Raw genomic sequence first — 24,665 nt, forward strand, 5'->3', positions numbered from 1 at the left:
GCACTGATCACTGAGGAAGGCTTTCTTAACTCTCCTTGCTATTCTTTGGAACTCTGCACTCATATGGGTATATCTTTCCTTTTCTCCTTTGCTTTTCACTTCTTCTCATAGCTGTTTGTAAGGCCTCCTAAGACAATCATTTTGCCTTTTTGCATTTCTTTTTCTTGGGAATGGCCTTGATCCCTGCCTCCTGTACAATGTCCTGAACCTCCATCCATAGTTCTTCAGGCACTCTGTCTATCAGATATAATCCCTTGAATCTGTTTGTCACTTCTACTCTATAGTTGTAAGGGATTTTATTTAGGTCATACCTGAATGGTCTATTGGTTTTCCCTACTTTCTTTAAGTCTGAATTTGGCAATAAAGAGTTTATGATCTGGGCCACAGTCAGCTCTCAGTCTTGTTTTTTTTCTGACTGTATAGAGCTTCTCCATTTTTGGCTGGAAAGAGTATAATCAATCTGCAAAGAATATAATCAATTTTGTACTTTAGTAAAGCTTTATTACATGAACTCTCTGAGCAATCAAGCCTTGTCACTGGCCCTGGACTGAATTCCTCTCCTCCAGAGGCCAAGAATCTCAGCGTCTTTCATGGCTCAACAACAACCTATCTTCTTTGGGGCTCATCCAGGATCTTCAGGACCAGGTAAGAGCACTCAAGACCTCAAGCCTCTCTGCTTTCTCAGTATAGGCATTTTCTGCTTTACTTTAATAACTCTATGGTGTGCTTGTGTGAGTTAATGAGACACCTTGCACGAAGCAAGTGTTGAGCCCTGCTCTATGGTTTCGAGGTGCCTTGTAATGACTGAAGGAAGCCCCCAAAAGGGGAAGCTTATTGGGGGTTTATACCAACTTGTCAATACCAAGAGACACCCAACATCCCAGTGAGGGGAATGACCAGAGATGGGCAAAGCATGTGGACCGAATTTTCCTTTCTCAGTCATCTTTTCCTGGTCTCTTTGACCATTTCATAATTGCATGGGGAATTAGAACTACTAGCCTAATCTGTTGGATCATAGACTTTCAAGGGAATTGTGATCCATGCTGTTACTATGTACTTTTACTTAGACCCCAAGTATGGAAGCACCTAGCCTTGCTAAGAGCTGAAAGTTACAAAAGCATATTTGGGAACTAGGCAGAACTCTAGCTCCAGGAACATCTCTCAGTCTAGAGGTCATTCTCTTGGCTGCCTGCCTCAGGGGCCAGTGACCTGAAAGTGAGTCTTTGTCATGGCTGTGCCTCTGATCTGTGTGGATAGATGCATTGCTGGTGACCATGAGGTTTTTGAGAATACAGATCCGAATTTCAAGATGTGGTTAGATTGGGATTATAATGGGCCTCTTCTTTTGGTAGTGCTAGTTCTTAGCAGACCAGAAAAGGCTCTCTGATGGCTTTTGTCTCAACTCCCTAGATATTACTTTTATGTAATCTGTGGAAATGAACTGGAAGGATTGGCCCTAGTAATTTGAGGACAAAAATCACTTTTTCCTCACTGACCATCCCTCCACAACTTCTTTTGCTATCACATATTCTGGCGTGGTGGCACTTAGAAGGGATATCTTGGTTATTGTTCGTCTCTTTACGATTCACTGCTTCTACTGAGGTCAGGACTGTACTCAGGAATGTACATAGGCACACGGAACATGGATACTTCCCCTAGGAGTCCTACCTTCGGAAACATTCCAGGCAAACTACTCTGCTCCACCCCAGGTGGCATCAGAGGAAATGGGAAAACCAAACACAGGTGTTGGTGGTAAGGAACTGGACATGAATCTGGGATGCCATCAGGTCTACCCCTGGTGCATCTCCACGCCACCTCAGTGGTAGAACCGGCAGGGACAAGACACCTGCGTTGGTAAGGGGCAGACCAGGGAAGGAAAGCTTCGGTGGAGAGTCTGTCTATATCCCCATCTAGAGCAGGGAAGGGCACTTCTGGTGGAAAAAAGCCACAGCTGTGGATGCTGCTTTTTTCTCTCTTACAGATGGGAGCTAGCAGTTCCAGAACCACTCTTTTAAAATGTATTTTTAAAAAAGCTGGGACGACTTTGATCTCCAGAGTTTAAAAAGACATGCCTGATTTTCTTCTGTGATATTGAATGGCCATGGTATCCTTTGGGAGATGGGGAATGCTGGCCTGTTGAAGGGTCTCTTAATTATGACAGTTTTACAACTAGACTGGTTCTGTAAAAAATAAGAGAAATGGGAAGAAGTGGCATAAGTGTTGCTCTCTTATCTTTCTGTGAGACATGCCAGTCTTGTGTCCTAAAGGTACAGATTTGGGTGTGAAACCTACACAGCTGCTTCCTGTTCTCTTACTTCGCCCCTGTACATGGGGCTCTCAACTGAACAGGCTGAGAATCAGGGCACTCTTCTAGGGGGGGTTGCCTCAGTCTCCGTAGACTATTTAGAGGATCCAAAAAGTACATAGAAGGCTTTATGGGGCTAATTTTACTTTATGACCTTAGTTGGTGAGATATAATACATGTCTTAGGACAAACGCTGACTCCTGACTCAAGAGCTCGAGTTTTGGGGGAAGCTACTACTTTTGGAGATTAATGGCTTTAACATGAGATAAGAGGAAAGAGGGAACACGAAATAGCCCTCCTCCCTACTGGGAGCCAAGCAATTCCCATGAGAGAGCCAGACTGGGACTATAACATGGCTAAAAGAGGGTGGGATCAGAACCACTTTGTCAATTGCATTATTGTAGGGCTTCAAGTGAGCACATGATAAAACTTTATGCTAAGTTGGCTGACATAGAACAGGGAGAGAAGGAAACTCCTGATAAACTCCTGGTAAATTCCTAGATAGACTCTGGGAGGCTCTCTGCCAGTTTACTGACATTGACCCTGAAAGTGCAGAGGAGAAATGATCTTAAAGATAGATTTCCCACTCATTTGGCTTCTGATATCTGCCATAAATTATGAAAACAGGTGTTTGGACCAAATCTGTCTTTAAAAAAAACGGTTGCAGCTGGCTCAGATGGTGTATTACGGTAGAGAATATGAGGAGGACAATAAGAGACAAAAAAGACCAGGGAAAGACTGAAGCCCCAACAATGACTGTTAGACCTGCTCTGAAACAGCCTGAGAAAAATGCCCAGAGGGACCCAGGTGAAAAGGGACAGACTTGTTAATACTGTGGAAAGGAGGAGCATCTCAAGCAGGATTGCCCTCAGGCATCTAAGTCACCCCAGGCTCCATGTTCAGTCTGTAAAGAACCATAGTGGACAGGAGACTGCCCTACAAGATGTAGGCCCCAGGGGTCAGACTCTCAAGACAATTGGGACTGACAGTGCCTGGGGTCCCCACATGAGCTCCTGTCCTAATTACACCTGAGGAAACCAGCATATTAATAACTGTGGAGGGCCAATCAGTCGATTTCTTTTGGACACTGGGGCAAATTTCTCTGTGCTCACTGAAGCCCCTGGTCTGCTTTCCTCCCAATCCACTCCTGTAATGGGAATGTCAGGACGAGCCAAATGCTATTATTTCAGTCATCCTTTAAGCTGCAACTGGGATTCTGTGCTGTTTTCTCACGAGTTTCTAATCGTGCTGGATTCTCTGTCACCCCTTCTAGGGAGGAATATACTGAGCAAGGTCCAGGCGTCTGTTTTCATAAATATGGAGCTTGCTCTTTCTCTCCCATTAATTGAACAGAATGTAAATCCTAAATTATGGGCTGATGGAAAAACTGTGGGTCAAGCACAAAATGCTGTTCCTGTCTTTATCAAGCTCAAAGACCCTCGCCTATTTCCATATCAAAAGCAGTACCCACTAAAGCCTGAGATAAAGGAAGGGTTAAAACCCATCATTGAGAATTTAAAGGAGCAGGGGCTATTAATTCCCTGTAACAGTCCATGCAACACTCCTATTCTGGGTACAAATAAATTAAATGATAAACGGAGACTAGTTCAAGGTATATGAATAGTAAGTGCCTAATCCTTTTACTTCATTGTCTGAAATTCCTGAAAGAACCAAATATTTTTCAGTCTTTGATTTGAAGGATGCTTTCTAGAGTTAAGCCTATATTAAATCATATACCTATGACTTTAAGACAATTGAGAGGATTCTTGGGCATTACAGGCTATTGCTGCATTTGGATTCTGGGTTATGGGGAACTTGTCCAACCTTTATATAAACTTATAACTGAGACTTAGCAGGTCCAAACCAGTTTCTGAGTCACCAGAGACTCAAAAGGCTTTTAAGACTGTTTAAAATGCTCTCTTTCAGGCTTCTGCTTTGAGCTTGCCCACAGGATCAGAGTTTAGTATGTTTGTTACTGAGAAAAGGCTATAGCCACATTGCTTAAGGATAATTTCTACTATTGTTTTGCTAATGCCTAAAGCTCATAAGTATACTAATAGGCAAAATTTTACTGTGCTGACTTCTCAGGATGTAAGAGGGATCTTAAACTCTAAAGTTCAGAGTAACAATGGCTCCGCCTTTAAAGCTGCTGTAACTCAAGGGGTGTTGAAAACTCTAGGAATAGAATATCACTTACACTGTTCCTGGAAACCCCAATCTTCAGAAAAAATTGAAAAGGCTAATGACATTATTAAGAGGCATTTGTGTAAGCTAACTCAGGAAACATAAGGCAATTGGTTTAAAGTTTTACCCATAGCTTTAATGAGGGCTCAAACTGCCCCTAAGAAGGGACTGTCTCTATGGCAGACTGTTCTTGTGCACAGATGTTGTCACAGACCCTGAAGCCTTAGAATTAACTATGTGACCCAGCTTTCAGCTTTTCAACCTCCTCATCAATTGAAGGCTTCCCATGGTGGGTTTCTCCACTTCAAGGAAAGGGCTTTCTTCAACTCTGTGAATACCTTCACCAACAACAATCATATGCAATGCCTCTTTTTGGTCTGATGATATCTAACAATCCTAAGATGGACTGGTATAACATATTGTACTTTAACTATGAACATAATGTGACTTTTAATTTTGATTAGGTTTTAACTTGATTTGATGACTATTTTGCCTTAAATTTGTAACTGTAAAATGGGGTTTGTTTCTAACCATCTGAAAGCTTTTAAATTACAAATGGTGGTCTAGGCTCCTACGAGTGCCACAGCCTCCTCCAACTATTACTTGGGGCTCCTGGATCAGAGACCCTCATTATGAGGGTTAGGAGAATATGTTGCCTCAACAATTTAGGGACCATGCCCCTCAACAGCAGGAAGTAGTTATGGAATGAAAACGACCTTCTTTTCCCTTGGCAACATAATTTTCCTATAAGAAAAGGGTTGGAGAGGGGGGAAATGAGAGAGTAAGGCAGGTTGATAAGAAGTCCGGGGTCCCCAAGGAGGAGAAAGGAGTCTGGGGCTCTCAAGGAGGAGATAGGGGTCTGGAATTCTCAAGGAGGAGGAAAGGACAAACATTTTTTTCCACATTCCTTGGTAAGGATTATATAACATAATGTATCCTGCTTAAGGACATGTTTCTCCTTCCTGAAAGCTTTCTGACTAATCCTGTTATCTTAAAATGTATATTATGGGAGTGGGTCTAGTAAGATCTTTACAACCTTGTGACATTCTTTTGCTTTATTTTAATAACCAATTAAAAAGTATATAATTCCCTTGCTAAGACTAGGGAAGGGGGCATTCTCCATCTCCCTTCTGAAGTCTATGTCAGAAGCTTTCTCTGTCCCTCTGCTACACAAAAGCTCTTGAGTGATCAAGCCTGGCCCTTGGACCAAGGCTGAATTTTCTTTTTTGGAGATCACAAATTCGATATCATTCACTGTAAGCTATCACCAGCATCAGGGTTTTTCCCAGTGAGTTGGCTCTTCATATCAGGTGGCCAAAGTATTGCAGTTTCAGCTTCAGCATCAGTCCTTCCAGTGAATATTGAGGGTTGATTTCCTTTAGAATTGACTGGTTTCATCTCCTTGCTATCCAAGGGACTCTCAAGAGTCTTCTCCAGCGCCTCAGTTTGAAAGCACCAATTCTTTGGCACTTGGCCTTCTTTATGGTCCAGCTCTCACATTCGTAAATGACTATTGTATTATTGGGGGCATGTAATTTAGACAGACTTCCTAAAGCACTTAGCACACTAGCAGGTATCTAGTAAGTGTCTTTAGAAGAGTTAGCCCTGGTATTGCAAGTAGACCCAGGACTTGGTCTTCTTTAAGTTTTTGGCAGAAGCAGCCATTTTCCTGCCTTTCTGTTATTCATATTTGTTTCATCATTCCCCTCTGCCATAGCCTTGTTCCCAGCTGTAGTGCACTGAAGGTTGCTAACTTAGAGTATGTCGTTGTGTCAGGGGAAAATCAGTTCCCTTCTTTCACATTCATGACAGTTAGACTTAAATTTGTTTTCTTTTTGCCCACAAAATAACAACGGAATTTGAGAAACAAACAAACAAAAAGAAAGCTAAAAAAATTAGCCATTAAATCTTTTTTGTAAACTTTCCTTGTAGCCACTTCACTTCTAGTTCACTCATTTGTCCATAATGCTGACAGATATATTAAGAGATATGACAAGCACAGTACTGTATCCTGGATTGGATCCTGATTTGGAAAGGGAAAAGGAAAAGTGAATGTCTTAACTCCAAATGCCATAAAATACCGTCTGGGTAACCTAAAAAACAAAAGTTCATTCTCTGCTTGTTCTGGATGCTGGAGTTAGAGACTAGGGTGGCAGCATGCTGGATTCTGATGAGAACTTGCTTCAGGGCTTGCAGATGGATGCCATCTCACTGTGTATTCGTAAGGCTTTTCCTTTCTCTTCCTCATTTTATAAGGTCGCTGATCTCATCGTGAAGCCCCTACCTTCATGGTGTACTCTAACCCTTTAGTTCAGTTCAGTTCAGTCGCTCAGTCGTGTCCAACTGTTTGTGACCCCATGAATCCCAGCACGCCAGGCCTCCCTGTCCATCACTAACTCCTGGAGTTCACCCAGACTCACATCCATCGAGTCAGTGATGCCATCCAGCCATCTCATCCTCTGTCGTCCCCTTCTCCTCCTGCCCCCAATCTCTCTCAGCATCAGAGTCTTTTCCAATGAGTCAACTCTTCGCATGAGGTGGCCAAAGTACTGGAGTTTCAGCTTTAGCATCATTCCTTCCAAAGAAATCCCAGGGCTGATCTCCTTCAGAATGGACTGGTTGGATCTCCTTGCAGTCCAAGGGATTCTCAAGAGTCTTCTCCAACACCACAGTCCGAAAGCACCAATACTTAGGCGCTCAGCTTTCTTCACAGTCCAACTCTCACATCCATACATGACCACTGGAAAAACCATAGCCGGACCTTTGTTGGCAAAGTTATGTCTCTGCTTTTGAATATGCTATCTAGCTTGGTCATAACTTTCCTTCCAAGGAGTAGGCGTCTTTTAATGTCATGGCTGCAATCACCATCTGCAGTGATTTTGGAGCCCCCAAAAATAAAGTCTGCCACTGTTTCCACTGTTTCCCCATCGATTTCCCATGAAGTGATGGGACCAGATGCCATGATTTTCATTTTCTGAATGTTGAGCTTTAAGCCAACTTTTTCACTCTCTTCTTTCACTTTCATCAAGAGGCTTTTTAGTTCCTCTTCACTTTCTGCCATAAGGGTGGTGTCATCTGCATATCTGAGGTTATTGATTTTTCTTCCAGCAATCTTGATTCCAGCTTGTGCTTCTTCCAGCCCAGCGTTTCTCATGATGTACTATGCATATAAGTTAAACAAGCAGGGTGACAATATACAGCCTTAACGTACTCCTTTTCTTATTTGGGACCAGTCTGTTGTTCCATGTCCAGTTATAACTGTTGCTTCCTGACCTGCATATAGGTTTCTCAAGAGGCAAGTCAAGTGGTCTGATATTCCCATCTCTTTCAGAATTTTCCACAGTTTATTGTGATCCACACAGTCAAAGGCTTTGGCATAGTCAATAAAGCAGAAATAGATGTTTTTCTGGAACTCTCTTCCTTTTTTGATGATCCGGCAGATGTTGGCAATTTGGTCTCTGGTTCCTCTGCCCTTTCTAAAACCAGCTTGGACATCTGGAAGTTCATGGTTCACGTACTGCTGAAGCCTGGCTTGGAGAATTTTGAGCATTACTTTACTAGCATGTGAGATGAGTACAATTGTGCAGTTTGAGCATTCTTTAGCATTGTCTTTCTTTGGAATTGGAATGAAAACTGACCTTTTCTAGTCCTGTGGCCACTGCTGAGTTTTCCAAACTTGCTGACATATTGAGTGCAGCACTTTCACAGCATCATCTTTCAGCATTTGAAATAGCTCAACTGGAATGCCATCACCTCCACTAGCTTTGTTCGTAGTGATGCTTTCTAAGGCCCACTTGACTTCACATTCCAGGATGTCTGGTTCTAGGTGAGTGATCACACCATTGTGATTATCTTGGTCATGAAGATTTTTTTGTACAGTTCTTCTGTATATTCTTGCCATCTCTTCTTAATATCTTCTGCTGCTGTTAGGTCCATACCATTTCTGTCCTTTATCAAGCCCATCTTTGCATGAAATGTTCCCTTGGTAGCTCTATTTTTCTTGAAGAGATCTCTAGTCTTTCCCATTCTGTTGTTTTCCTCTATTTCTTTGCATTGATTGCTGAGGAAGGCTTTCTTAACTCTTCTTGCTATTCTTTGGAACTCTGCGTTCAGATGCTTATATCTTTCCTTTTCTCCTTTGCTTTTTGCTTCTCTTCTTTTCACAGCTATTTGTAAGGCCTCCTCAGACAGCCATTTTGCTTTTTTGCATTTCTTTTCCATGAGGATGGTCTTGATCCCTGTCTCCTGTACAATGTCACGAACCTCCGTCCATAGTTCATCAGGCACTCTATCTGTCAGATCTAGGCCCTTAAATCTATTTTCACTTCCACTGTATAATCATAAGGGATTTGATTTAGGTCATACCTGGATGGTCTAGTGGTTTTCCCTACTTTCTTCAATTTAAGTTTGAATTTGGTAATAAGGAGTTCATGATCTGAGTCACAGTCAGCTCCTGGTCTTGTTTTTGTTGACAGTATAGGGCTTGTCTGTCTTTGTCTGCAAAGAATATAATCAATCTGATTTTGGTGTTGACCATCTGGTGATGTACATGTGTAGAGTCTTGTCTTGTGTTTTTGGAAGAGGGTGTTTTCTATGACCAGTGCGTTCTCTTGGCAAAACTCTATATTAGCCTTTGCCCCACTTCATTCCATGTTCCAAGGCCAAATTTGCCTGTTACTCCAGGTGTTTCTTGACTTCCTACTTTTGCATTCCAGGCCCCTATAATGAAAAGGACGTCATTTTTGGGTGTTCGTTCTAAAAGGTCTTGTAGGTCTTCATAGAACCGTTCAACTTCAGCTTCTTCAGCGTTACTGTTTGGGACATAGACTTGGATTACTGTGATATTGAATGGTTTGCCTTGGAAACGAACAGAGATCATTCCGTCGTTTTTGAGATTGCATCCAAGTACTGCATTTTGGACTCTTTTGTCGACCATGATGGCTACTCCATTTCTTCTAAGGGATTCCTGCCCGTAGTAGTAGATATAATGGTCATCTGAGTTAAATTCACCCATTCCAGTCCATTTTAGTTCGTTGATTCCTAGAATGTCGATGTTCACTCTTGCCATCTCCTGTTTGACCACTTCCAATTTGCCTTGATTCATGGACCTAACATTCCAGGGTACTATGAAATATTGCTCTTTACAGCATCGGACCTTGCTTCTATCACCAGTCACATCCACAACTGGCTATTGTTTTTGCTTTGGCTCCATCCCTTCGTTCTTTCTGGAGTTATTTCTCCAGTGATCTCCAGTAGCATATTGGGCACCTACTGACCTGGGGAGTTTCTCTTTCAGTATCCTATCATTTTGCCTTTTCATACTGTTCATGGGTTTCTCAAGGCAAGAATACTAAAGTGGTTTGCCATTCCCTTCTCCAGTGGACCACATTCTGTCAGACCTCTCCACCATGTCCTGCCCGTCTTGGGTGGCCCCACAGGGCATGGCTTAGTTTCATTGAGTTAAACAAGGCTGTGGTCCTAGTGTGATTAGATTGACTAGTTTTCTCTGATTATGGTTTCAGTGTGTCTGCCCTCTGATGCTCTCTTGCAACACCTACCATCTTACTTGGGTTTCTCTTACCTTGGATGTGGGGTATCTTCATGGCTGCTCCAGCAAAGTGGAGCCTCTGCTCCTTAGCTTGGACGAGGGGTGTCTCCTCACTGCCACCCCTCCTGACCTTGAATTCATCCTGATATGAATTTCATGGGGACACAAAGGTTTAATCCAAGAAAGGAGTAAAGTTTATTGATAAAATTATTTATTTCAATAGGTGACACTATTGGACATTGAATTTTATTTCATTTTTTTATTGATACAAATTTAGATTCATTGTGTTAATAATTTACCCAAAAATTAGGTATTCAAATGTGTTTATTTCTTATTGTCCTTACAGCTAGCTAGTGCTTTAGTAAATTTTATCATGTTGGGTCATTTTTTAAAATTAAATTTGTTTATTTATTTTTGGCTGTGCTGGGTGTTCCTTGCTGTTTGAGGGCTTTCTCTAGTTTCAGTGAGCGGGGGCTACTCCCTAGTTGCAGTGTGTGGGCTTGTGGGCTTCTCATTGCTGTGACTTTTCTTTTCTTGGAGCCTGGGCTCTAGGATGTGTGGACTCCGTAGTTGTGGTTTACAGGTGCCCTGAGGCATGTGTGGTCTTCCTGGATCAGAGATCAAACCCGTGTCTCCTGCATTGGCAGGCAGATTCTTAACCTCTGGACCACCAAGTAAGTCCCTTAAAATATATTTTTTAATTGGAATATAATTGTTTTACAATGTTGTGTTTGTTTCTGCTGTACAACAACATGAATCATCTGTAAGTATGCATATATCCCCTTCCTCTTGAGCCTCTCTCCCACCCCCACCATCCCACCCCTCTAGGTGGACACTGGGTTTTAAATGATGTGGAATTAAATGATGATGCGGCTCTTCTAGATAAAGTGATACACATAATTTTCAGAAAAAAACTGGATGTATTTAAGGGCTTTAAACAACAACAGTGCTGTTATCCAGAGATTAAAATAGGATGATTTCTACTGCAGATTCTCCTTTCCTTTTGTTGGATTTCATGAAGAATCTTAGTACAGAGCTGACTGGCCACCTTGGCCTCCCTAATTCTAACAACCTCCAGATCATGCCCTTTCCATTCATGTCTATATCCTCAGACACAAGCACAGTGCCTGGTGCAGGATAGGCATCCCATACATCTGTGTTGAGTATGAATGACTGGGTTAGGCCAGACCCCAGCGAAGCATCTCTGCTTCATCTTTCCAATGTTTCCATTACCTGTGTTTTTCAGGGAGGGGAAATTAATTTCAAACCTACAGAAAAGATGCAAGAATAATAAAAAGACCTATCATGAACCCATTACCCAAATTCACTGATATTTTTCAATTTTTAGCAGTTTATTTTAAAATAATTTCATTCTTAAAGATTTGCAAGACAAATACAATCTAATAATGATACAAAGAACTACTCTCTACACTTCACCCAGGTTTCCTAATTATGAACATTTGTCTTCATTCTCTCCCATATATCATTATTTTCTTTTTGAAATGTTTGAGGTTAAGTTGTAGACATGTTTCCAAATTACTCCTGAATACTTTAGTGTATATATACTAAAACAATGACACTTGCATACGTAAATTCAGTATCCCCATTGAATTCAGGATATTAACATAGCAACAATACTTTTATCTAATCCACAAAATCCATGCAAATTTCTCCAGTTGTCTAATATAGAAAGGAATAGAGGACTTCCCTGGCAGTCCAGTGGCTAAGACTCTGTGATTGCAATGTAGAGGGTACAGGTTCAATCCCTGGATGGAGAACTAAGATCACACGTGCCATGTGGTGTGGCCACAAAAAAAAAAAAAAAAAAAAAAAGAATAGTAGTAACAAAATTATTGCCCTTCCCTCCTTTCCTTTCTGGTTCAAAATCCAATTCAGAAAATCATGCGTTGTATTTCATTGTCATGTCTGTTTAGTTTCTTTCAATCTACTTCCTTAGGTTTTCTTTGTTTTTCATGATTTTGACATTTTGGGAGTATATATTGGAGAAGAAAATGGCAACCCACTCCAATATTCTTGCCTGGAGAATCCCATGGACAGATGAACCTTGTGGGCTTCAGTCCATGGGGTCGCAAGAGTCGAACACGACTGAATGACTTTGACTTGACTAGAGTATATATAGGTTAGAATTTTATAGAATTTCCTTCAGTTTGGATTTCTCGGATTTTTTTTTTTTCATGGCTAGATTCAGGATATACTTTTTGGTGTGGATACCACAGAAATGGTGCTATTTTCAATGCCTTATGTCAGAAGGCACATTATTTTTTTCTCATTACTAAAGATAGTCGGTTGAGGAATTAATAGATTCTGGGGGGAATTTATTTTGAGACTCTGTACATACATATTCTTTTTCTCATCAAAATTTTATCCTGTGAATCCTCCTACACTGCTGGTGGGAGTGTAAATTGGTACAGCCACTGTGGAGAACAGTATGGAGGTTCCTTAAAAAACTAAAAATAGAAGCACCATATGACCCTGCAATACCACCCCTGGGCATATATCTGGAGAAAAACATGATCCAAAAGGATACATGCACCCCAGTGTTCACTGTAGCACTGTTGAGTCAAGACATGGGAGCAACCTAAATGTTCATTTACAAAGGATTGGATAAAGAAGATGTGGTATGTATATTTATGACAGAATATTACTCAGCCATTAAAAGGAATGAAATAATGCCATCTGTAGCAACATGGGTGGAACTAGATAGAGACTGTCATACTGAATAAGTCAGACAGAGAAGGAGAAATATTGTATCGTTGCTCTTTACTCGCTAAGTGGTGTCTGACTCTTTTGCGACCCCATGGAGTACAGCCTGCCAGTCTCCTCTGTCCATGGGATTTTCCAGGCAAGAACACTGGAGTGGATTGCCATTTCCTTTTCCAGGGGATCTTCTTGACCCAAGGACTGAATCTGTGATTCTTGGATTGGCAGATGTGTTCTTTACCACTGAGTAACCAGGGAAGCCAAGAAATATCATATGACATCCCTTATATGTGGAAACAGAAAAAGACTCAGACTTAGAGAGTGAACTTATGGTTGCCAGGGTAAGGATGGGTGAAGGGATAGTGGAGTTTAGGGAGTGGTTTGAAATGTTTGAGGTTAAGTTGTAGACATGTTTAGGGTGGACATGCACACACTACTAGATTTAAAGCGGATAACCAGTAAGGACCTACCGTATAGCACATGGCACTCTGCTCAATGTTATGTGGCAGCCTGTATGGGGGGAGTTTGGGGAAGAATAGATAAGTGTATATGTATGGCTGAGTCTGTTCACTGTTCACCCGAGACTGCACATTGTTAGTCGGCTATATTCCAGTCCAAATCAGAAAGTTAAAAAAAGTAAAAGAAAAAAAAAATGAAAAAAAAATTACCCTGTGATTATAATATGCATTGATATCTTTTGCCTCAATCATTTATTACAATGGTGATTGATGAATTTATTTTCTAATTCTATCATTCTGTCTATGTTTTTTAGTTGGAATTCAATTTTAAGATGGAGCTTTCTGTTTGTATTTGTTTACTTATATCAGAATGGGATCAAATTCTTATTTTATTGAATTAGTTATACTATATTGTTAAATATTATTTTATTACAGCTTTATTGAGGTGTATTTGACACATAATAAATTGCATACATTTAAAGCATACAGTTTGAGGAATCCTGGTGTGTATATACAGTGAAAAAAACACCACCACAATTAATAAAATGAAACCCTAACTTTCCTGTACTTCTTAAAATCCTGTCTTACTTCCTCTCTCCCTGTCCTCAGGAAACCAAAAATTTGATTTCTGATACTGTAAATTTGTTTTCACTTTATTCTATTATTTTATATAAATGGAACTGTACAGAATGTTTATTTTTTGCTGGGGTCTGGTTTCTTTCATTCAGTGTAATTACTTTGAGATTCATCCATGATATTGAGTGTATTCATAGTTCATTATTTTTATTGTTGAATAGTGCTGTATTGATTTGCCACAGTTTGTTTACCTATTCACTTACTGATGGACATTTGCTTATTCCTAGTTTGCGATTATTACAAAGTTTCCAGGAACAGGTACAAGTCTTTGCACTGTACATGTCCTTGTATGGACATATTATTTAATTCTCTTGGAAGGGCTGGATCATACAGTTGATATATATTGAGTTTTAAGAGAGCTTCCCTGGTGGCTCAGACATTATCAAATTGTTGTGGTATTAATATTTAGATTCACCCAGGCCTGGGACATCCCATGGACAGAGGAGTCTGATGGGCCACAGTCCATGGGATCCCCAAAGAAGTGGACATGACTTAGTGACTAAACAATAACAAAGCAGCATATAAATACTTCCACTGTTTGATGTCCTTTGGATTGGTTAGGAAGTGAGCTGAGGAAGTTTACAATTTATATTGTTTGCTTACCTTCTCTTGGGAGTCATTGCCCTGATTTCCAATGTCTGGAAAACCATTGTTTTACTTTTTCTTATTTTTAATGCAATAGATTTTATTTTTTAGAATGGTTTTAGATTTGCAGAAAAAAATGAGATGATAGTACAGAGTTCCCTTATACCCACACCTTGTTTTCCCTCTTATTAATATCATTCATTAGTATAATATATGTGTCATAACTAATGAACCAATATCAATACATTATTACTATTGTTCATAGTGGGTTGTTGGTGGTTGTTGGTCCCTCAGTTGTGTCTGACTCTGTGACCCCATGAACTGTAGCCCACCAAGCTCCTCTGTCCATGAAATTTTCCAGGCAAGAAAGAATACTGGAGTGGGTTGCCATTCCCCAGGGATTGAACCTGGGTCACCTGCATTGCTGGAGGATTCCTTACTGGCTGAGTCACCAGGGAAGCAGCAACTATTATTCACGGTTCATTTATATCTTTAGTTTTTAACCTAATGTCCTTTTTCTAGGACCCCATCCGGGGTTCTGCATTTCATTTAGATGTTGTATCTCTTTAGACTCCTTTTAGTTATGGCAGTCTCTTTCAAATTAGAATGAAAAGTAGGATGTTCTATCTCCATGGGACTAATTTTTTTTTTTTTTTTTCATGATAAGACTGGGCTTGTGGGTCACTGGGAGAAAAACCATAGGGGTAAAGTGCCATTTTCATCTCCTCCTAGCAAGAGTACATATTATGGTCATGACTTATGCCTGTCGATGTTGACCTTGATCACTTGACTGAAGTAGTACTTGTCAGATTTTTCCACTGTAAAATTATTCTTTTCCCCACTTCATTAAAATTTATTTGTTTATTTATTGGCTACCCTGGCCCTTTGTTGCTGCATGTAGTCTTTCTCTCCTTGCTTTGAGCAAGGCCTACTCTTTGCTGCAGTGCTTGGGCTTCTCGTTGCAGTTGCTTCTCATGTTATGGAACACGGGCTGTAGGGCATGCAGGCTCCATAGCTGCAGCGCACAGGCCTAGTTGCTCTGCAGCATGCGGACTTTTCCTGGACCAGGCTTAAACCTGTGTCCCCTGCGCTGGCAGGCAAATTCTTAACCACTGGACCACTGAGGAAGCCTCCCACTTTCCATCTTGTACTCTTTGGAAGGAAGTCATTATTTACAGTCCTCACCTACAGAATGGGGAGGTTTATTTCCCCTCCTTAAGGGCAGAATATCTACATATATTTTTTTTGGAATTCTGCACAAAAGATTTGTCTCTTCTCCTCCATTTATTACTTTACTCAATCATTTATCTATTTTCATATAGACTTATGGATATTTATTTTATACTTTGGTTTATAATCCAGTACTACTTTATTTTCTTGATCAAATTATTTCAGCTTTGGCCTTTGGATGTTCAGTGGTTTCTGTGCTCATTTGACATATCCACATCTTTTTTTTTTTTTGAGTACTTCCTTACTTATTGATACTACAAAATGCTCCAGGCTCATCTTCTGTAATTCTTGTCCTTGTCTTAAAATCAACCATTTCTCCAAGGAGCCCTTTCTTTTTATCAGAAAATCATATTAGAAACCAAGATCTGGACTCTAGGTTTGCTTGCTTCTACAGGAATATCTTTACTTTTTTACATACTTTAAGTTGACAGAGCAAAAAATAGTAATATATGTGTATATAGTAAGCTGTATATATATACATATCTATAAATATTTCTATATGTAACCATCTGTACCTATATTAAGTCAAACATAAATTCATACTTATGTCTCAAGCTATAATCTATTACTGTAAGGATCATTTGAGGAAATAATTTCTAATTAAATTTTATTTGTTTGATCAGATAAAGTAGTTAATATAGTTTGGAAGAGTAAAAGGACGTGTAATAAAGGTCTTCCTTTCTACCCTTTCTTAATATCCTCCTGGTTCCCCTCCTAAAAGAAACTAATCTTACCAGTTTTTGCAGGGCTATTGAGATGGGTAGAAGACCTTCATAAAACCTGCAAAAAATTTATTTTTTAAAGAAGTTTTACATATCTACTTTAATTTTAAACTACATATGAATCAATCAAAGAAGTCAATACCAGTTCCATTTTATTTTATTTTGAAGTTTTTTTCTTTTTCTCTTTCTGGCCATGCCCTAGGTGGCCTGTGGGATCTTAGGTCCGCCATCAGGGATCAAACCTGGGTCTCCTGCAGTGGAAGTGTGGAGTCCTAACCACTGGACTGCCAGGGAATTCCCCCAATACCATTTTAACAGTGAGAAAACTGGGGAATAAAAATATGTTTTCCTCCTTAAAAAAAAAAAAAAATTGTGTAAGCGTGTTTTGTGGACAATTTAAGAAGCAATATAGGAACAACAAAACTTTAGAGTCAGGATTTGACTGTATTATAGATCTCTTCTCTGCTGGTTTCTAATGATTTGACCATGACATATGTTTTAAACTCTGAGTCTCAATATTTTTTTCTGAACATTGAGACAATAAAAACCATCTAATACAGTCATTATTTCCATTTGCAATGCACTCAATGTTGTGCCTGACATAAAATAACTGCTCAATGAATGAGAGTTATTATTAAGTTGTAGTGGTTGAGCAGAAGACACTAAACTGTTTCATTATATGGCAGTGATATTTATTTAAGTTAGCCTCAAATATTACATGGCAAAAACTCTAGTTATTTCTTTCCCCCCTGCCATCTAAGCAGGTCAATTGGCAGAAAAGTATTATGTTCTGTATTTTTATAGTAAACCTTTGGGGGAATGTTCTTGCTTCCATCTCTTGATAGAAATGCAAAGTCAAATTTTTATAAAATAAACTGCTAAAATTGCTTTATGCCATCAATAACTACATACTGGAGTTCCCTTCAAGTATTTTAAGCATTTAAGGGGAGAATTTTAGTTTATGAATTTAAAATATGCTTGTCCTTGGAAGGAAAGCTATGACAAACCCAGATAGCATATTAATAAGCAGAGCTATCACTTTGCTGACAAAGTTCTGTATAGTCAAATCTATGGTTTTTTTCAGTAGTCATGTACGAATGTGAGAGTTGGACCATAAAGAAGGCTGAGCACCAAAGAATTGATGCTTTTGGATTGTGGTTTTAGAGAAGACTCTTGAAGTCCCTTGGACCGCAAGGAGATCCAACCAGTCAATCCTAAAGGAAATTAATCCTGACTATTCATTGTAAGGACTAACACTGAAGCTGAAGCTCCAAAACTTTGACCACCTGATGAGAAGAGCCGACTCATTGGAAAAGACATTGAGGCTGGGAAAGATTAAAGGCAAAAGGAGGAGGGGCAGCAGAGGATGAGATAAATAGCATCACTGTTTCAATGGACATGAATTGAGCAAATTCCAGGAAATAGTGGAGGACAGAGGAGCCTGGGGTGCTGCAGTTCATGGGATCGCAAAGAGTTGGACATGACTTAGCACTGAATAACAGTAACAACTTGAATTTATACCCTGCACTGAGAACTTTAAATGCGAATAAGATTCTAAATAAATCTAAATGACAGTTTGGCAGTAAGTGAGGACATTTCTCTCTTCTTAAGCTACTCTTGACAATGGACACTTAACAAGGCTAATCAAATGTGACTTATATCATCAAAATTAGTAAGGCATGAAAAACCTTTTTCATATCATTCCTTACACTTCCCATTTGAAAACATGATACCTTCTTAAGAGTGTACCTTCTTAAGAGTCATCACTTGGTGATCCTTCAGTAAAGTGAGAATTTTAGGTTTTTCGGGACAGTGTTTAACAGTCCAGAATTTACCAGTCCCTATGGAAGTCCTTTTATGTTTCGGACACGACTGAGCGACTGATCTGATCTGATCTGATCTGATGGAAGTCCTTTTATGTTCAGGTTTGCAAAAGAGCTATTGACTTCTTGCATAATTAGAGTTCTTTATCTTCTACTCTTTTTAACTTGGGCAATTTGTAAATGATTTAGCGCTACTTTCTCCAAAAGTCATACTATACTGTTTCCCAAGTTTGTAACCTTATATAGTTACAAACTTATAAGTTTGGTATTATATAGTCCTTGTTAAGAAGAGAGAACTCACTAATACCCTTTGTAGGGAAAAGTTAATTAAGGCAAAGAGGATAAGCAGGTATTTCCACACTTACTTATACTCCGACCCTTTTTTCTTTTTGTATATGAAAAATATAGCTTTTATATATACACATATCCAAATTAGTGTATTATTTTCTTCTATTTTAAGCTTTGTTTTGTTTTTCATTTCCAGGTGAGGTTTCAAATTAACCTCTAATTTTGTCATAAAGTCATTCACTTAAAAACATTATTTATTTAACTGTTGATTACACTGGGTCCGCGTTGCTGCACGCGGGCTTTTCAGTGAGTTGACTTCTCTAGTTGCAGAGCACAGGCTCTCGGGCTTTCAGGCTTCAGTAGTTTTGGCACATGGTCTTAGCTGCCCTGTAGCATGTGGAATCTTCCTGTACCAGGGATTGAACCCCTATCCCCTGCACTGGCAGGCAGATTCCCTTTTATTGGACCCCCAGAAAAATCCAAAGTCATTCACTTTTGTAATTAGTGATTATGCAATGGTGCTTGCCCAGTTTATGTCTCACTTTTTATAATTTACCAAGGGGATTTCTAGCTAAATAAACCTCACTCAGCTTGTTTTAAGATAACGCAGATTGCATCTAATTGGTGAACCAAATTAGATAACCTCATGAAGTGCAGATTTTAAGGGAATACTTTTTGTACCAGAGACTTTCCAGTTTGAGTAAAAATTCTTCTATGGGCATTTAGAAATAAAATGCAACTTTGGCTTGGTAATTGTGGTGTGACAGATCTATTACTGAATCCCAGTACACAGCCAATCTTAAAGGTGAGTTGTCAAATTGTTACAAGATTTTCAACCAGTGTCTGTAAACAGGTAGATGCAAATCCACAAGCGTGAGGATTTGGCAGATAAGATATTGCTTGATAAGATTGTACTGGGTTCTGGAAAACTGGATACAAATACGTGATAATATATGGTTCTCATGTTTTCCAGTGATTGCTAGACATATATGTGGAAAATTGTCTTTACGGAAAATTATCTTTACTAACTTAAATAAAAATTCATGTGACCTTTGACCAACGTGGGTGGAGGGGTGCCCACCCCTTATGCAATCAAAATTTTCATATAACTTTAAAAAATTATTTGATTTATTTATTTTTGGCTGTGCTGGGTCTTCCTTGCTGCACGGGCTTTTCTCTAGTTGCAGAGAGTGGGGACTACTTTCTAGTTGCCATGTCTAGGCTTCTCATTGTGGTGGCTTCTTTTCTTGCCAAGCTCAGGCCTAGGACACCTGGGCTCAGTAGTTGGGGCTCCCAGGCTCTAAAATACACGCTCAACGGTTGTGGTGCATGGGGTTTATTGCTCTGAGGCATGTGGGATCCTCCCTGATCAGGGATTGAACCCATGTCTCCTGGATTGGCAAGCGGATTCTTTACCTCTTATCCACCAGGGAAAACCCAGCATATAACTTTTGACTCCCTCAAAAACTTAACTACTAATAGCCAACTGTTGACCAGAAGCCTTACTGATGAACTATCTATTAACTCTTATTTTGTATGTTATATGTATTACATACAATATTCGTACAGTAAAGTGAGCTAGAGAAAAGAAAATGTTATTAAGAAAATTACAGGAATAGAAAACACATTTACAGGCAGCGGCTAAGAGGAATTACCCCACGTCCGAGGTCAGAGGCAGCGGCTGAGAGTGCCAGGCTGAGATGGCACAGGAACAGCCGAGAGAGCTACCCCACGCCCAAGGCCGGGGCGGCAGCTGGGAGGAGCAACCCCACGTCCAAGGAACCATGGCTGCATGGGCGCAGGAGGGCCTAGAGGAGCTATTCCACGTTCAAGGTCAGGAGGGGCGGCAGTGAGGAGATACCCCCTCGTGGAACGTAAGGAGCAGCGGCTGCGCTTTGCTGCAGTAGCCGTGAAGAGATACCCCACATCCAAGGTAAGAGAAACCCAAGTAAGATGGTAGGTGTTCCAAGAGGGCATCAGAGGGCAGACACACTGAAACCATAATCACAGAAAACTAGTCAATCTAATCACACTAGGACCACAGCCTTGTCTAACTCAATGAAGCTAAGCCATGCCCTGTGGGGCCACCCAAGACAGGCGGGTCATAGTGGAGAGGTCTGACAGAATGTGGTCCACTGGAGAAGGGAATGGCAAACCATTTCAGTATTCTTGCCTTGAGAACCCCATGAACAGTATGAAAAGGCAAAATGATAGGATACTGAAAGAGAAACTCCCCAGGTCAGTATGTGCCCAATATGCTACTGGAGATCAGTGGAGAAATAATTCCAGAAAGAATGAAGGGATGGAGCCAAAGCAAAAACAATAGCCAGTTGTGGATGTGACTGGTGATAGAAGCAAGGTCCGATGCTGTAAAGAGCAATATTGCATAGGAACCTGGAATGTTAGGTCCATGAATCAAGGCAAATTGGAAGTGGTCAAACAGGAGATGGCAAGAGTGAACGTCGACATTCTAGGAATCAGCGAACTAAAATGGACTGGAATGGGTGAATTTAACTCAGATGACCATTATATCTACTACTGTGGGCAGGAATCCCTTAGAAGAAATGGAGTAGCCATCATGGTCAACAAAAGGGTCCAAAATACAGTACTTGGATGCAATCTCAAAAAAGACAGAATGATCTCTGTTTGTTTCCAGGGCAAACCATTCAATATCACAGTAATCCAAGTCTATGTCCCAACCAGTAACGCTGAAGAAGCTGAAGGTGAACGATTCTATAGGGACCTACAAGACCTTTTAGAATGAACACCCCCAAAATAGGTCCTTTTCTTTATAGGGGCCTGGAATGCAAAAGTAGGAAGTCAAGAAACACCTGGAGTAACAGGCAAATTTGGCCTTGGAACATGGAATGAAGTGGGGCAAAGGCTAATAGAGTTTTGCCAAGAAAATGCACTGGTCATAGCAAACACCCTCTTCCAACAACACAAGAGAAGACTCTACACATGGACATCACCAGATGGTCAACACCAAAATCAGATTGATTATATTCTTTGCAGCCAAGGATGGAGAAGCTCTATACAGTCAACAAAAGAAGACCAGGAGCTGACTGTGGCTCAGACCATGAACTCCTTATTGCCAAATTCAGACTTAAATTGAAGAAAGTAGGGAAAACCACTAGACCATTCAAGTATGACCTAAATCAAATCCCTTATGATTATACAGTGGAAGTGAGAAATAGATTTAAGGGCCTAGATCTGATAGATACAGTGCCTGATGAGCTATGGAATGAGGTTCATGACATTGTACAGGAGACAGGGATCAAGACCATTCCCATAGAAAAGAAATGCAAAAAAGCAAAATGGCTGTCTGAGGAGGCCTTACAAATAGCTGTGAAAAGAAGAGAAGCAAAAAGCAAAGGAGAAAAGGAAAGATATAAGCATCTGAATGCAGAGTTCCAAAGAATAGCAAGGAGAGATAAGAAAGCCTTCCTCAGCAATCAATGCAAAGAAATAGAGGAAAACAACAGAATGGGAAAGACTAGAGATCTCTTCAAGAAAAATAGAGCTACCAAGGGAACATTTCATGCAAAGATGGGCTTGATAAAGGACAGAAATGGTATGGACCTAACAGCAGCAGAAGATGTTAAGAGGTGGCAAGAATACACAGGACAACTGTACAAAAAAGATCTTCACGACCCAGATAATCATGATGGTGCGATCACTCACCTAGAGCCAGACATCTTGGAAGGTGAAGTCAAGTGGGCCTTAGAAAGCATCACTACGAACAAAGCTAGTGGAGGTGATGGCATTCCAGTTGAGCTATTTCAAATCCTGAAAGATGATGCTGTGAAAGTGCTGCACTCAATACGCCAGCAAAATTGGAAAACTCAGCAGTGGCCATAGGACTGGAAAAGGTCAGTTTTCATTCCAATCCCAAAGAAAGGCAATGCCAAAGAATGCTTAAACTACCTCACAACTGCACTCATTTCACACGCTAGTAAAGTAATGCTCAAAATTCTCCAAGCCAGGCTTCAGCAATACGTGAACCGTGAACTTCCTGATGTTCAAGCTGGTTTTAGAAAAGTCAGAGGAACCAGAGATCAAGTTGCCAACATCCGCTGGACCATGGAAAAAGCAAGAGAGTTCCAGAAAAACATCTATTTCTGCTTATTGACTATGCCAAAGCCTTTGACTGTGTGGATCACAATAAACTGTGGAAAATTCTGAAAGAGATGGGAAAGCAGACCACCTGACCTGCCTCTTGAGAAACCTATATGCAGGTCAGGAAGCACCAGTTAGAACTGGACATGGAACAACAGACTGGATCCAAATAGGAAAAGGAGTACGTCAAGGCTGTATATTGTCACCGTGCTTATTTAATTTATATGCAGAGTACATCATGAGAAACTCTGGGCTGGAAGAAGCACAAGCTGGAATCAAGATTGCCTGGAGAAATACCAATAATCTCAGATATGCAGATGAGACCACCCTTATGGCAGAAAGTGAAGAGGAACTAAAAAGCCTCTTGATGAAAGTGAAAGAGGAGAGTGAAAAAGTTGGCTTAAAGCTCAACATTCAGAAAACAAAGATCATGGCATCTGGTCCCATCACTTCATGGGAAATAGATGGGGAAACAGTGGAAACAGTGTCAGACTTTATTTTGGGGGGCTCCAAAATCACTGCAGATGGTGATTGCAGCCATGAAATTAAAAGACGCTTACTCCTTGGAAGAAAAGTTATGACCAACCTAGATAGCATATTGAAAAGCAGACTTTGCCAACAAAGTCTAGTCGAGGCTATGGTTTTTCCTGTGGTCATGAATGGATGTGAGAGTTGGACTATGAAGAAGGCTGAGCGCCGAAGAATCGATGCTTTTGAGCTGTGGTGTTGGATAAGACTCTTGAGAGTCCCTTGGACTGCAAGGAGATCCAACCAGTCCATTCTGAAGGAGATTAGCCCTGGGATTTCTTTGGAAGGAATGATGCTAAAGCTGAAACTCCAGTACTTTGGCCACCTCGTGGGAAGAGTTGACTAATTGGAAAAGACTCTGATGCTGGGAGGGATTGTGGGCAGGAGGAGAAGGGGACGACAGAGGATGAGATGGCTGGATGGCATCACTGACTCTATGGACGTGAGTTTGAGTGAACTCCAGGAGTTGGTGATGGACAGGGAGGCCTGGCGTGCTGCAATTCATGGGGTCGCAAAGAGTCGGACATGACTGAGCGACTGAACTCAACTTCTTGTATTACTGATACCGTAAGTTTATGTCATCTGTTTAGAAGACTAATCATCTGTTAGTACTTACATCCTTGTTATCTTTAATTATACAAAGCACTATAGATGTTATACGTATTACTAGACATCAACAGTGAAAAAAAATTGGAATTGCCCAACAGACCAGTGGTTAGGATTCCTCGCTTCTATGTAGGGGGGCACTGGTTTGATCCCTGGTTAGGGAAGTAAGATCCTCATGTTGTGGCATGGCCAAAAAACAAAAAGAATGTGAAAAAAAAATCATCTTTATTTACAGATATAATGACTCATACATTGATAACGAAGAAGCAGCAATATAGATTGCTTTATGGTGGTGTAGTAGTTTATACAATTGCTTCAGAGTAGCCTGGCACATACACTAATGAATGAATCATCTGCAAGTGTATGTACAAGTTTTGATACATTTTAACATTTTGATAATAGATATGAGCATATTTTATGGCAGTAAATGATAGAATAGGTTAGTATCTACATATATTTTATGGATTTGTGACATACTTAATTTTTTTCACATTTTAGGCTATACAGTTTGTGAGTTTTTTTCAAATTGTCTCAGATCTCTGAGAAATTTTCAAATATATTTATTGAAAAAAATCCATGTAGAAGTAGGCCTACATAGTCTAAACCTGTGATATTGAGGTTCAATTGTATTTGGGAAGAAGGAAGATTTATCAGAAACAAAATTGACTTGTCTCCTTTAGATGCTGAGTTGATATGGAACGATTTAGCTCTGTGTGTGTGTGTGCGTGTGTGCACACTTTCTTATTTCTCTCATTTATAAAATTCTGGCTATTTTTATCTTTTAATGTAGCATGGTGTGGAAGAAAGCAGTATAATTGAGTTTTCTAGGATAATGGTAGCCACTAGACATTGAACTGTGGCTAATGCAAGTGAGTAACAGAATTTTAAATTAAATGTTAAGTAGTTTAAATC

General features: G+C 40.2%; 2 pseudogenes; one reads left to right on the forward strand and one right to left on the reverse strand.

The window, feature by feature from the left end:
* Positions 1 to 8,865: 8,865 nt before the first annotated feature.
* On the reverse strand, positions 8,866 to 20,286 carry LOC138984338 (craniofacial development protein 2-like; annotated as a pseudogene).
* A 6-nt stretch (positions 20,287 to 20,292) lies between these two features.
* On the forward strand, positions 20,293 to 21,638 carry LOC138984350 (craniofacial development protein 2-like; annotated as a pseudogene).
* Positions 21,639 to 24,665: the final 3,027 nt, after the last annotated feature.

The sequence above is a fragment of the Bos mutus genome, chromosome 1 (genome assembly GCF_027580195.1).
Source record: "Bos mutus isolate GX-2022 chromosome 1, NWIPB_WYAK_1.1, whole genome shotgun sequence".
NCBI classification, from domain to species: Eukaryota; Metazoa; Chordata; class Mammalia; order Artiodactyla; family Bovidae; genus Bos; species Bos mutus.